The sequence below is a fragment of the Lissotriton helveticus genome, chromosome 4_1 (genome assembly GCF_964261635.1).
Source record: "Lissotriton helveticus chromosome 4_1, aLisHel1.1, whole genome shotgun sequence".
Lineage (NCBI taxonomy): Eukaryota > Metazoa > Chordata > Amphibia > Caudata > Salamandridae > Lissotriton > Lissotriton helveticus.
In genome coordinates this window covers 192,362,890-192,374,910 of record NC_136063.1, presented here as the reverse complement: position 1 = coordinate 192,374,910, position 12,021 = coordinate 192,362,890, and positions in this window count along the sequence as shown.

The following is a 12,021-nucleotide window of genomic DNA, read 5'->3' as shown; positions in this document are numbered from 1 at the left end:
CGTAGCTTGCGAACTATGCCCAGGGTTAGTCAGGACAACCCATTCTGCCAACATCTAGTCCCTCTTTGTGATGCTGTCTGGAAAAACATACAACTACACCTAGTCCTATGACCTAGGATACAGCCTTGGCTTGGAAAAGAAAATGTCAAATTTCTAAAAGTCTCATTTTCAGAATTGTGACTTAAAATTCAACTTTGCCATTAACAAGGGGTTTAAATGGCTATTCATTAGAGACCAAACATGTCACTTCTACCTCTTCCCCAAAAAATGCTTACCTGTTCCCAATTAAAGGTTAGCACTTTGTAAATGTAATAAGGGAACCCAATGTTACCCTGTGGGAGATTTCTGCCTTACAGTAGTAGAAATCTAATTTTAGAGTGTTTCACTACCAGGACATGGAAAACTAAAAGTACATGTCCAACTCTTTAACACAGTGCACCTGCCACATGGGCTTTGTAGGGCGTACCTGAGATGGTGACATATGTACTGAAAGAGAAGGTTTAGGATTAGCAAAAAGTTTCTTTTGTCAGGTCGAATTGGCAATTTTAAAAATGCACACTGGCTGCAATGGCCGGTCTGGGTCATGTTTTAAAAAGCTACTTAAAAGGTGGCACAATAAGTGCTGCAGGCCCACTAGCAGCATTTAATTTTCAGGCCTATCTTTCAATATATCTTTCTATGTTTCGGATATAGAAGAAATGAGTGTCATTGAGGTAGTGATATCAAAATGAGATCTGTGGTAGGCCTTTACCTTTGAATGCCCTATTTGACTTAAAAAGGCCCAGTGAGAATTCATATTTATGTGACATATTGGTCAGGCTAGAGAAATACTTTTTACCTGCTTGACATCTTGTCAACAAAACATACAACATAAATAGTTTAGCAGTGTTGCTGCTGCAAGGCTGTGGAACAGCCTACCCTCGGTGTTGCAACAGATGAAAGACCTTCTGCAATTCAAAAAGAAAATAAACACTTGGCTCTTTCCCAGAGTATAATCCCATTCTGCCCTTTGCCACAGTCTTTTTTCAGTCTCTCAGCGCCAGGATACACGGCGGGTTGCTGTGCGCTCTACAAATATTCCTTACATTACATTACATTACAAATACAAACATATAGGGAGGGCTTTGTATCAATCATTGGCTTATTTGCTTGAGCCTCCTTCATACAATGGTTTGATGAAGTGTCCACCACATTTTAGTAACTGTCCTCATCATTTCATTGATGTTTACAATTTTTCATTCACTGTGGTGAAAGGTCAGCATTGCAGCTGATATTGGTTGGGTGTTACAAAGGACAATAGCCAACAGATGCAACTTTGAAGCTTATTACTATGCAGCACTACATTGAGGGACTGGTTGCCATGGGAAGCAGTGGGCCCTGTGTTCCGCCAGCATAACATGGTGGTGTAGTTTTACATGTCCTCTCAGCCAGCCTTTTCAATGTTGAATCACATTAATTTTTGAGGGGGTATATCCTCCTCAAAGATAGTTGGAAGGGTATAACACTGGTGCAGCAGCCATCATGCATGAGTAGATTCCCCTCAAAATCCAATGTGGTGGCCAACTGTGCCTGCTTCACTGGCTGGCAGTTTTTCTTCTGTCCCAGCAGCACTTAACCCAACTCTCCCTGGCTGTTGTTTCAGATGTTTTACCTGCTCTTTTTGGTGGCAGACTAACTGCCTTTTCATTCAGGTACTGGAAGGCAATAACATCTCTGGATTCCCAGATCCTTCAGCTGCCAGGATCAGAGTGTGAGGGGGGTGGTCAAGGACTGGTATTAGAGCCCAAGAAGGTTCATCCCAGCCATCGCAGTAGGGGATAGGATAGGCGATGGGATGTCTTTAACTCCTCATCAGTCAGGGCTTCATTTGTAAAAGAGTAAGTACCAGGGCTCTCATCCGGAGGTTACCCCAACTTTCACCACCCATTGCCCTGCCAGCGTAATGGGTGGTGGCAGGGCAATGACTGTACTTACACAACTACTAACCGTCACACTGCCACAAGTGTGACAATTCCGACTGCTCAAGGTCCCCTCAGCTTTTTTCTAAATTACACAAAATGGCAGCTGTCATAAGTGCCCATGTTGATAATTATTTGTTGGTACCGAACAACGGAAACCACCAGCTCAAATTAAGCACGGCTTCACCCAGATACCTTTACTATCAGAATAGAATACCGAGACTTACCTATATATACCTATCCTTGTGATATTTTGTTTCTAAATATTTAGCCCATGATATTTTTGTATCGCAATATTCCTGTCCTTGCTATTCTGAAATACAAGCATTATCTGCAAATGTGCAAGGCTTCCTTATGTGAAGTGTTCAAGTCCTTCCCCAGCCATGCACTATTGATTATTGGTCTTGCCTGAGCATAAAGTGATAAGGCTCTTCTATGAATTGTCTAATCGTGAGATCAGCTGCTATTGTGCCCTTGGCAGTGGTGCTTGGATCACATATTTTGAGCATATGGGAGTTTGTAATATTTCTTTTAGCATGTGGTAAAAAGCTCCACCTACACATGCTCTATTTATTAGCCAGGGCAGAATAAAAGGGGAACGAGTACTAAAAACACCTGATAGAGCGCGCAGGTCACCCGAATCAGATTACCATACTCACCTGGGCCCATAAACAACATATGATGAGATTTAATCAGGTAACCTGTGCAGTGATAAATCAGTGATTTATAAATTTCATTTAGGACCTATACCATTGTCTTACTAATCTTCATCATCGATGCCTAGAGTCCTAAGGGATCAAAGGTGTTAGAATAATAGGTAGAAAAACAACATTTGCACTCATAAAATAACCACAACTCGGGAAAGGTTTAAACTCTTTATCTAAAATCTTTAAAATGTCATAATCCAAGCATTGAACAATAGAAAATTCTCAATTAGGAAAATAACAATTAGAATGAAAATATGCTGATTTTTTTTAAAGCAGTCTTTACGCACTTAACACTAAAGGGGTACAATGACATACCCACATTGAATATTTACCTAGAATGGTGTGGAGAACTAACCCTGGCCACGGGTTAGTTTAAAGGACAGAACCCCAAAAGTACAGGCACCATAAAGGCAAGCAGGAGCAGAACAGAATCAGGACAGGTAAAGCCAAATTGGATAAGGACTGGACCACCACAGGCTAAGACCAGCACCCGCAGTTAAAGTTGCAACGCCTGCGTTACTCCCTCTCTGCAGCTAACAGCCAGAACCTGGTAAGAGTTATTGATTTCTCAGACAAAGTGCTTCGCCAGCACTTCAGCTCTCAAACCCCGATCTGGGTTTCAAACCTTCTGACAGAGGGCTCCGCCAGCACCTCTGCTCCCGATCACCTTTTGAGTGTGTTGGGGAAGTGACAGGTCAGCTATTCGGACAAGTCGGACAAACTAACTAGCTAAGCGTACCCTAGTTCTACTATTTTCCAGGTCAGTCGACCACCCCCCAATGTTGCAAGTGTAAGGATTCCCAATTTTGATTGGACAAGAAGAGAGGAGAGGTCATCACACCATACCAAAATGAAACTTTTCTTCATGATATTAAAATTAACGTTCCCGCACATAACTTTATTTTCCCATGCACTTTTATTCCACCCGGCAATGAATGTATCAATCAGTAACAATAGCGTTCAGTATTGTACAGTCCAGCTTCCTCTCCTGGAGGCACATCTTCTAGTGTACTGTAAGATTGGCTGTGGTTCAATGACGAATGACTTAATCTCCCTCTGGAGTTTGACATGCGTAGTGTGGGTTTTCAAGATGGAGTAATAGCACCTCCTAGGCCCAAGATTATTGTTACATGAAAAAATAGAAAGAAACTGTTTTAGAACACAGACTAAATGAATGCACCGTATACCACTTATCTCAACTCTATTCCCATTACTTTATATTTAACTATTGCGTTAGAGTTAAGCAGAACGAACAGCTTAGCAAAAGCAGCAGTGCAAGATTCTTGCATGTGAGGACATGGAGCAGCCATCTTAGTTCTAGTGCGCAGAAGCAAAATATTCCCACCAAAAGCAGAGAGTACGTCATGTCACGTGAGTGTGACAGATGCATGCGCAGTAAGAAATCCCGCGTAGCAGCGGCCATGTTAATGCAAGTGGATTATTCGTTAGTAAAAGCTAATATGCAAGCTTTCACTTACATGTTATGAAATGCAATATTAATAGGAAAAACATGTTGATTAGTACATTAACGTTATGTCGAGAAGACTGATTACAAGCAAGTCGCATTACAGGCGAATACTTGCTCCATCACACCCAGCGGATGTCTCACATTGTATTAGTCCACTTATTGAGAGTATTCATTTCTACAGATTTCTGGCAGAATACAACGAGCATGAACAGGAGGCAGGAGCATGAGTATGCCTCATGAAATGTATATACTTCTAGGTGAGTGCATGGAAGTGTGAGCAGCCATAGCAGGAGTGAAGAACAGCTTCATGCCACCAATATAATTGCATGCACTCAACCATGATCTTACCCATTCATCCTTCCATACACTCACCGTTCTTACTCTTTCATTAATTCATCCATGCATCCAAACTCTCACCTGTTTATTCATCTCTCATTTGAGCCGCTTTCGCATTCACCCACCCAACAAACACTAAGGTGCAATGTTGACAGGAAGTGCAAACTATCATTTTCTCTTCACTGAGCACTCATGTAAAGAAAAAAGGGAGCTAATAAGTAAGAAGTGCCAGAACTAGCAGAGAAGCTCATGGACAGCAATACCCATCACATTGTAATTTTAAAATCTACATTTTAAAGTTTTGCTAGAAAGAGCATAACTGGTCAGAGGCAACAAGGTGTCAGGATTTGCTGAAAAATTACAAACAAAAACACAGAATGACAGTGCACAACAGGTAGTGCAAAGTACTACTTGGTTCACAAGGGTTAAAAAAATTACACTCTGTGGTGAGACAAACGCATTAGGAATGCCAGTAGGTCTAGCTTTTATCTGAAAATTCAAGCCAATACTATTGGCATTACAAATACTTCTTTCTTCCTCTAGTTTATAAAGAGTGCTAATGGTTCTTAGTTCCCCTCAGGGCCCGTTAATGGAAAATGTTAAATTTGCACAACACCCTATTGAATACCTGCTATGTACCAAATGAATTTAATGCACAGCACATCTAGTTAGCTGTCTGAGTGATTTCGATCCATAGTCTTCAAGAGTTGACTTATATTGGTTGTATGAAACTGGAGTACTCTTAACATCACAGTACCTCTGAACGATTTATGGAGCAGAAGCAAAGTTAGACCTGTTTTAGTTGTCTAAAGGCTGGATTGTAATTGATAAGAGAAAAGTATGTCATTCAGTCAGCTATGGTGTTTACAATACACTACAACACCTTGCATTCATGACAACAACTGCATCCTCATTACACAGCTTAATAAGACTATTGATATAAGACATTAGCTAAGTAGAAAATATTGCTGAATTCTGCGGGAAACAACCTTTACAAAGCAGTCATTACAAGGCACTACCTTTACCAGGAAGACATTGTAAAGCAACATCCTTTATATTGCATGCCATTACAACGTAGCGAATACATCGCATGTCACTACAATGCATGTCATTTCAATGCATGTCACTAAACGCATACAATTATAGCGCATTAGAAGGTAAGTAATGGGGAATAGTAATGTTTACCCCTACACTATCCAACCCTTACTCTACTGTTGCACTCACTGGAGTAGAAATAGTAATTTCTACCCCTACACTATACAACACTTACCCTACTGTTGCCCTAAAAGTAATATGCAATGTAATGGTATGGGCTGTAATGGTATGTGTTGTAATGGAATGTGTTGTAAATGTAGTGTCTAAAAATGTGTTGTGCTGGCATGTGTTGTAAAAACATGCGTTGTAATGGATGTTGTGATGTAAAAACTGTATGCGTTGTAAATGCTTGTGCTTTAACGTCAAACATTAGTATTCTGCATTACAAGTGATGGTCTCAATTCGGGTTTTACTGGTTGATTCTTCCACCCTCCCCTTGTATGGTTGACACTCACCATCCACCACACAGTGGGCTTGACTCACAAAGATAGACTTAGGAGCCGATTTGCATAGGGTCTCTCTACTTGTGGCGGAGGCCTCACAGTAGTGGCGGTAGCCCTGCAGCCATAGTGGGACCTTCGCAATGGGTAATTGCAGTACAGATGTCCCGCCATGAGTGCCGTGCCCAGCCATGACTGAGGGGCCTCCACCAAGAGTGCAGAGGCCCTCTTTAGTATAAGTTCACAATTTGTTTTGCTATTTGCAAACACATATTATCAAAATGACTGCAGAGTCTTGGCAGTCATGGCCATCTTTTTATGTGCCCATTGTAAAGACACTACTCGCAAAATGTGTTCGTGAATAGCAAACAGATCGTAAACACACACTAAGGTGTAAGATGCTGAATGTCTGTTGTAGTTCAACAGAATGATAGAGGAAGTGTATGCTGTATATTGGCTGTATCCACCATGGGCAGTACCAATAGAAATCCTTCTCCAACGTGGGCAATGGAAATGTACCATTGAAGGGCGAATATCTTTACAGTGCTCACGCATCTCATTATCCTAACATGCTGTGTAGTGTATCCCAGCATGCTATAGGTGCAATGCTCACCTTTATTTTAAAGTGCACTTTAAATGGTGTTAATTCACTTGGCAGACTCCACTAAACATAATTGATGGGTCCATCAATATAGCTATAACTGTCTTTGTGGGAGTTCAGCTTGAGGTCAGTGCGGAGGAATCGATGTGGAAGAGAGTTTCAAACAAACGAGAACATTGATGATGGTCAACTGAAGGACACTGAGGTGGGGAAGATTTCACAAAAGTGGTGGGAACAGGAACACCATCCATAGGGGCAAAGGAATATCTACTGTTTAGCAGTCCCTCTAGGGAGAGATCCACTACTCCATACTGAGTGGGGCGCATTGTGGGAACACCCTATGACTCTGACAGGAGGTGTTACATTGGGAATTCAGTATTGCACCTACAGATAAAGAAAGGAGTATTACTTTGTTTGCTCCTTTGGAGCAATGCATGAGGGATGGTGAAATATGATTGATCGACCACAACATTTGAAAGTGATGTCATAAGAATTTATTATTTGGGAAGTGGCATACATTTTGTCCTGAAGAATGTTGCTGGTGTTGTTATGGTCGACTGAAATGCGTCGAGATAATATTGAAGACACGATCTACAATGCACCGGGGGTTCTGTACATTTAAAAGGAAATAGATAGAAACCTAGTGACATACTAAGCAGATATGTCTAGCTGCAAAGACTAATAGTTCTGTCTACAATGATTTTCTCTGTAGGATATATGTACAGTGTACGTTTTATGAGTTTTTAAAATGTGTGACGTTTTAATGTGAAGGAATCTTTTTTAATGGTGTATAAAACATAATATTTTAAAAGTCATTATTTTTTTTCTAAATTTCTAGTGGCATATGGCTGGCTATATCTGGGTTGGATCTGAAGGAGGAGTGTAAATATTGAAATGAAGTAGAGAACTCTCTGGTTTGTTGGATTTAGCTCCACATCATGGTGGACCTGATAGCAGAGTTTGCCATATGCCACTGTGGTAATATCCTTCTTTTCTTTCTAGCGTTTTATTGATGTCATATATCGAATTTTCATATGTATTATGGAATGTTACACATGTAATGGAGAATGTTGTAGTGGACCTGAGTTCTAGATCAGAGAAGCGGTTGGAGGTGATCTGATCTAGACGTTTTGGTTTGTGCTCCAGTGGGTCTTTGGATTTAACTTAAATAAATCCTATTTTAAACATTTACTGCCTCCTCCGCTCTTTACAATGGCGATGAGGTTTATTTAATAATTATTGGACCCACTGTGTTGCTGAGCGTCTTTTAATTTTCATCGATTCATAAAAAAAAGAAGGAAACTGACCTACGACGCGATCCTTTCTGGTGCAGTCTGATGGGAGCTGCTTTCTTATGACCTCCAAGGTACTGTCTTTTCCGTAATCTTTAAGGATTTCGAGTCGCTGTCTTTGAAGCGTCTCTGAGACAGTTGGTCTGCTCACGCTCCTGTGCACTTCCAGTGTGATGATGTCTGTGTTTTCCAACGGACTCCTGGAACGCATTGCTCGTGTGAAACGCAGCGTTTGATAGCACGCTACGTCACGGCCATTTTAGGAGTGATATTCATACGCATTGCTCTTCTGGAACGCAGCGTAGCACGCAACGTCGCGGCCATTTTGGGAGTGATTTTCAGTCAATCAGCTGTTGGCGTTTATCGATTACAACGTCTCTCAAGCGGCAAATTGACATTTAATGTTATTTTCACGGAGTGCTACTGGCGAATTCAGTGATTCGCTCACTTTTATTTAAAATAAATATTTTGTTAAAATAAACATTTCGGGAAGTGAAGGTGTGGTAAGCTGGAGATCTTCTTAAATCCTCTAATTACTTCAGTGATGTGCACACTTACATTTTTTTTTAGAAGTGCATGTTGCAGTCTGTTACTACTGTGATCTGCACACAATTTGAAGTTTATTTTCTTCTTTTATTCTCACTTCTGTTTTAACTATATTCTGCACTCGTTTTAAAAAAGTATTAGAATTCTATTGTTTTAATTTTTGATATGGCTGCATCTCAGATTTGTAATCAACCCACCATCTTTTAAGAGATTTCAGGGAAACCGAAGTTAAGGTGGAAGAAATGGATTGAAACTTTTGACAATTACATTGTTGCCATTGATGGTACTGGGTTTTCTGCTGCAAGGAAAAAAGCCATTCTTTTCAGTTATTTGGGCACAGCTGCTATTGAAATTTTCAAGAACCTTATACCCATTGCGCCACCAATTGAAGGGGGTGATGGATGGAATTTCTTTGTTGAAGCTGTTGCTAGACTTGAGAAACAGTTTGAAGATGAGCCTAATGTCATGATTGAAAGGCATTCTTTTCATAAGAGGAAACAATCAGCTGATGAATCTGTAGAGGATTATGTAGCAGCCCTAAGAGTTTTAGCTGCGAACTGCGATTTTGGTGCCTATGTTGATACAGCGTTGAGGGAACAATTTGTGTTTAATTGTGCAGCTAAAAAAGTGCAAGAACGACTCTTAGCTTGTCATAATCCTACTCTGCCAGAAGTAATTGATTTGGCCAAAGGGATTGAAAGATCTATTGAGTCATCTAAGGTCATTGTTGCTAATGAAAACAAGAATACTAATGACACCTCTGTTTGTGCTGTTCAAATGCATAGTAAGGGTAATTTTCAAACTAATAGAGTGTTAAGTTGTTTTAGGTGTGGGTCAAAAGCACATTTGGCGAATTGTCCAGATTGTCCTGCACTTAAAAAGAAGTGTACTAAATGTGGTAAAATTGGCCATCTTACTTCTTCGTGTAGGATTCAAAGGAAAGGTGGTAAGCCTAATTCCACTGTTAGGAGTGTTTCTTATGTTAATGATGATTTGGAGAATTTAGTTATCACTATTTATGATGATTCCTTTAATAGTCACATAAATAGTGTTTCTCTTCCTTTCAAAGCTCCTTTAGGGGTAGTTCATGTCGGTAAGATTGCCTTTGAAGCTATGGCTGACTCAGGTTCGCCTGTAACTATCTTATCCGATGTGTTATTTCATGAAAAATGGAAAGGTGTCAAACTTGCTAAATCCGATATCAATCCTAAAGCTTTTGGTAATTTTGACATCAAAATGTTAGGTTTCTTTGAGGATTCGTTAAAATTTGAGACTCGTGTCATTTTTACCAAAATTTATGTTGCAATTGATGGAAAAAATATTGTTGGGTGGTATGATCTTGGTAAACTTGCCATTAATTTAAGTCCAGGATCGGATCGTCCCATTCAGTTGAGAGAAATACCTGTTAACAATGTTTCTTTGGAATATCCTCTATCTTCCATTCTGAATAAGTATAAGAATGTTTTTGAAGATGTTGTGGGTGAGGTCAAATGTTTTTCACACAGGATTAAACTTAAAAAAGGAGCTTTGCCTGTAAAACACAAGGTTCACATGGTACCTTTGGGTGTGAGGGACAAACTCAAATTACATTTGGATGGTCTCTGTTCTCAGGGCATCATAGAACCTACTGATAGCTCAGAATGGGTTTCGGCTATCGTTATTGCTCTTAAAAAAAATCAAGAGATTAGATTGTGTGTAGATCTTCGATCTCTCAATAAAAACATTGTTGTGGAAACTTATCCTCTGCCAAGAATGCAAGAAATGTTGGCTGCTGTCAATGGAGCTAATTTTTTTTCTATTATTGACATGAAGGCAGAATACCATCAAGTTACTCTGGATCAGGATTCTAAAGATCTGACGGCGTTTATAACTCCGTTTGGGTTATTTAGATTCTTGAGGATGCCTTTTGGCCTGGCATCTGCTGCCAGTGTTTTCCAAAAGTTAATTGAAAATGTATTTAGTGGAGTTAAAGGTGTCCAGTCTTTTCAAGACGACATTTTAATCTTTGCTAAGTCAATTGATGAGCATAATGTCACTTTGGAGAAAGTTTTGAAGATCCTGAGCAGCAAAGGAATGACGGTCAGCAAGGAAAAATGTAAATTCTTAGTTAAAGAAATTGACTATTTAGGCCATAAAATTACTCAGGAAGGGATTTTTCCAAAAAGAGATATCATTAGCAACCTTGAAAATGCTAGCAAGCTTTAGGACAAGGATGCTTTATGCTCTTTTCTGGGGTTAAGTGAATATTATGCGAAATTTGTGAAAGGGTATGCTTTGGTTGTTGAACCATTCAGACAACTACTAAAAAAAGGTTTGAGGTTTGTTTGGACTGATGTCCATGATTCAGCTTTTCAGGGTGTGATTAAGCTTATTGCTAGTGCTCCGGGTCTTAAAACTTTTGATCCTGAAGGGAAGTGTTTTGTAACTGTGGATGCGAACACGGTTGGTTTGGGGGCTGTTTTCACGCAGATGGTTAATGGCAAGGAGAGAGTTATTTCGTTCATCTCAAGAGCCATTAGGGGTGCTGAAGTTCATTATAGTACCATCGAGAAGGAGGCTTTATTGTGGGGTAGGCCTTTTGTTTTGGTGAAGGACCATAAGCCTTTGGTTTATATGATGGATGGCGTGAGGAGTGGTAGAGCATCTTCTAGGTTGGTTCGGTTAATAGCGAGACTGCATGAGTTTAACTTTGAGATTCAGCATATTCCAGGTGGAAAGAATTTTACTGCAGACTGCTTATCTAGGTTACCTCCGCCTAGTGATTCTTGTGATGAGGTCACTGATCAGCAAGAGTGTGTAGTGGCTGCTGTGGATGCTGTAGAGTCCAGCAATTTTGGCATTGATGAGGATGAATGGAATGATCATGTTGGTAAAGATAATTTGTTAGCTAAGGTCAAATCTTATGTTGTTAATGGATGGCCCTCTGTTAAAAATCTTGAATCTTCATTGAGAAGTTTTGCACAAGTGGCGAATGAGTTATCTATTGAAAATGGAATTTTGTTGAGGAACGATTTGTTTGTTCCACCAGGAAGTCTCAGGGAGAAGATCATCAAATTAGCACATTCAGGGCATCCTGGTGTTTCAGGTACAAAGAGGTTACTTAAGTGTCATTAATGGTGGCCGGGTTTGGATGCCTCTGTTGAGAAGTTTATCAATAACTGTGCGGTGTGTGTTAGGTCTGACAAGCACTGGAAGGTTTCAACTGAACCATTGTCACTTTGTGAAGCTCCTACTGGTCCGTGGGAAAAGCTCTCTATTGCCTTTTCAGGACCTTATGATTGTCTTGGCAGAGAAAATAGATTTTTAATTGTTCTCATTGATGATTTTTCTAAATGGTTACATTATTCTTTTGTGGAGCATCCTAGTACTGATGTGTTTATTAGTTTCCTGGACAACGTTTTTAGGATTGAAGGGGCACCTGTTTCCATTAGATCTGACAATGGTGTTCAGTTTGTTTCAAACAAAATGGAAATGTTTCTTAAAAAATTTGGAGTGTCCGCTAAGAGGGCTCCTCTTTATAGTCCCCGTTCCAATGGTGAGGTCGAAAGGGCCAACAGATTTTTTACAGAGGGGATCCA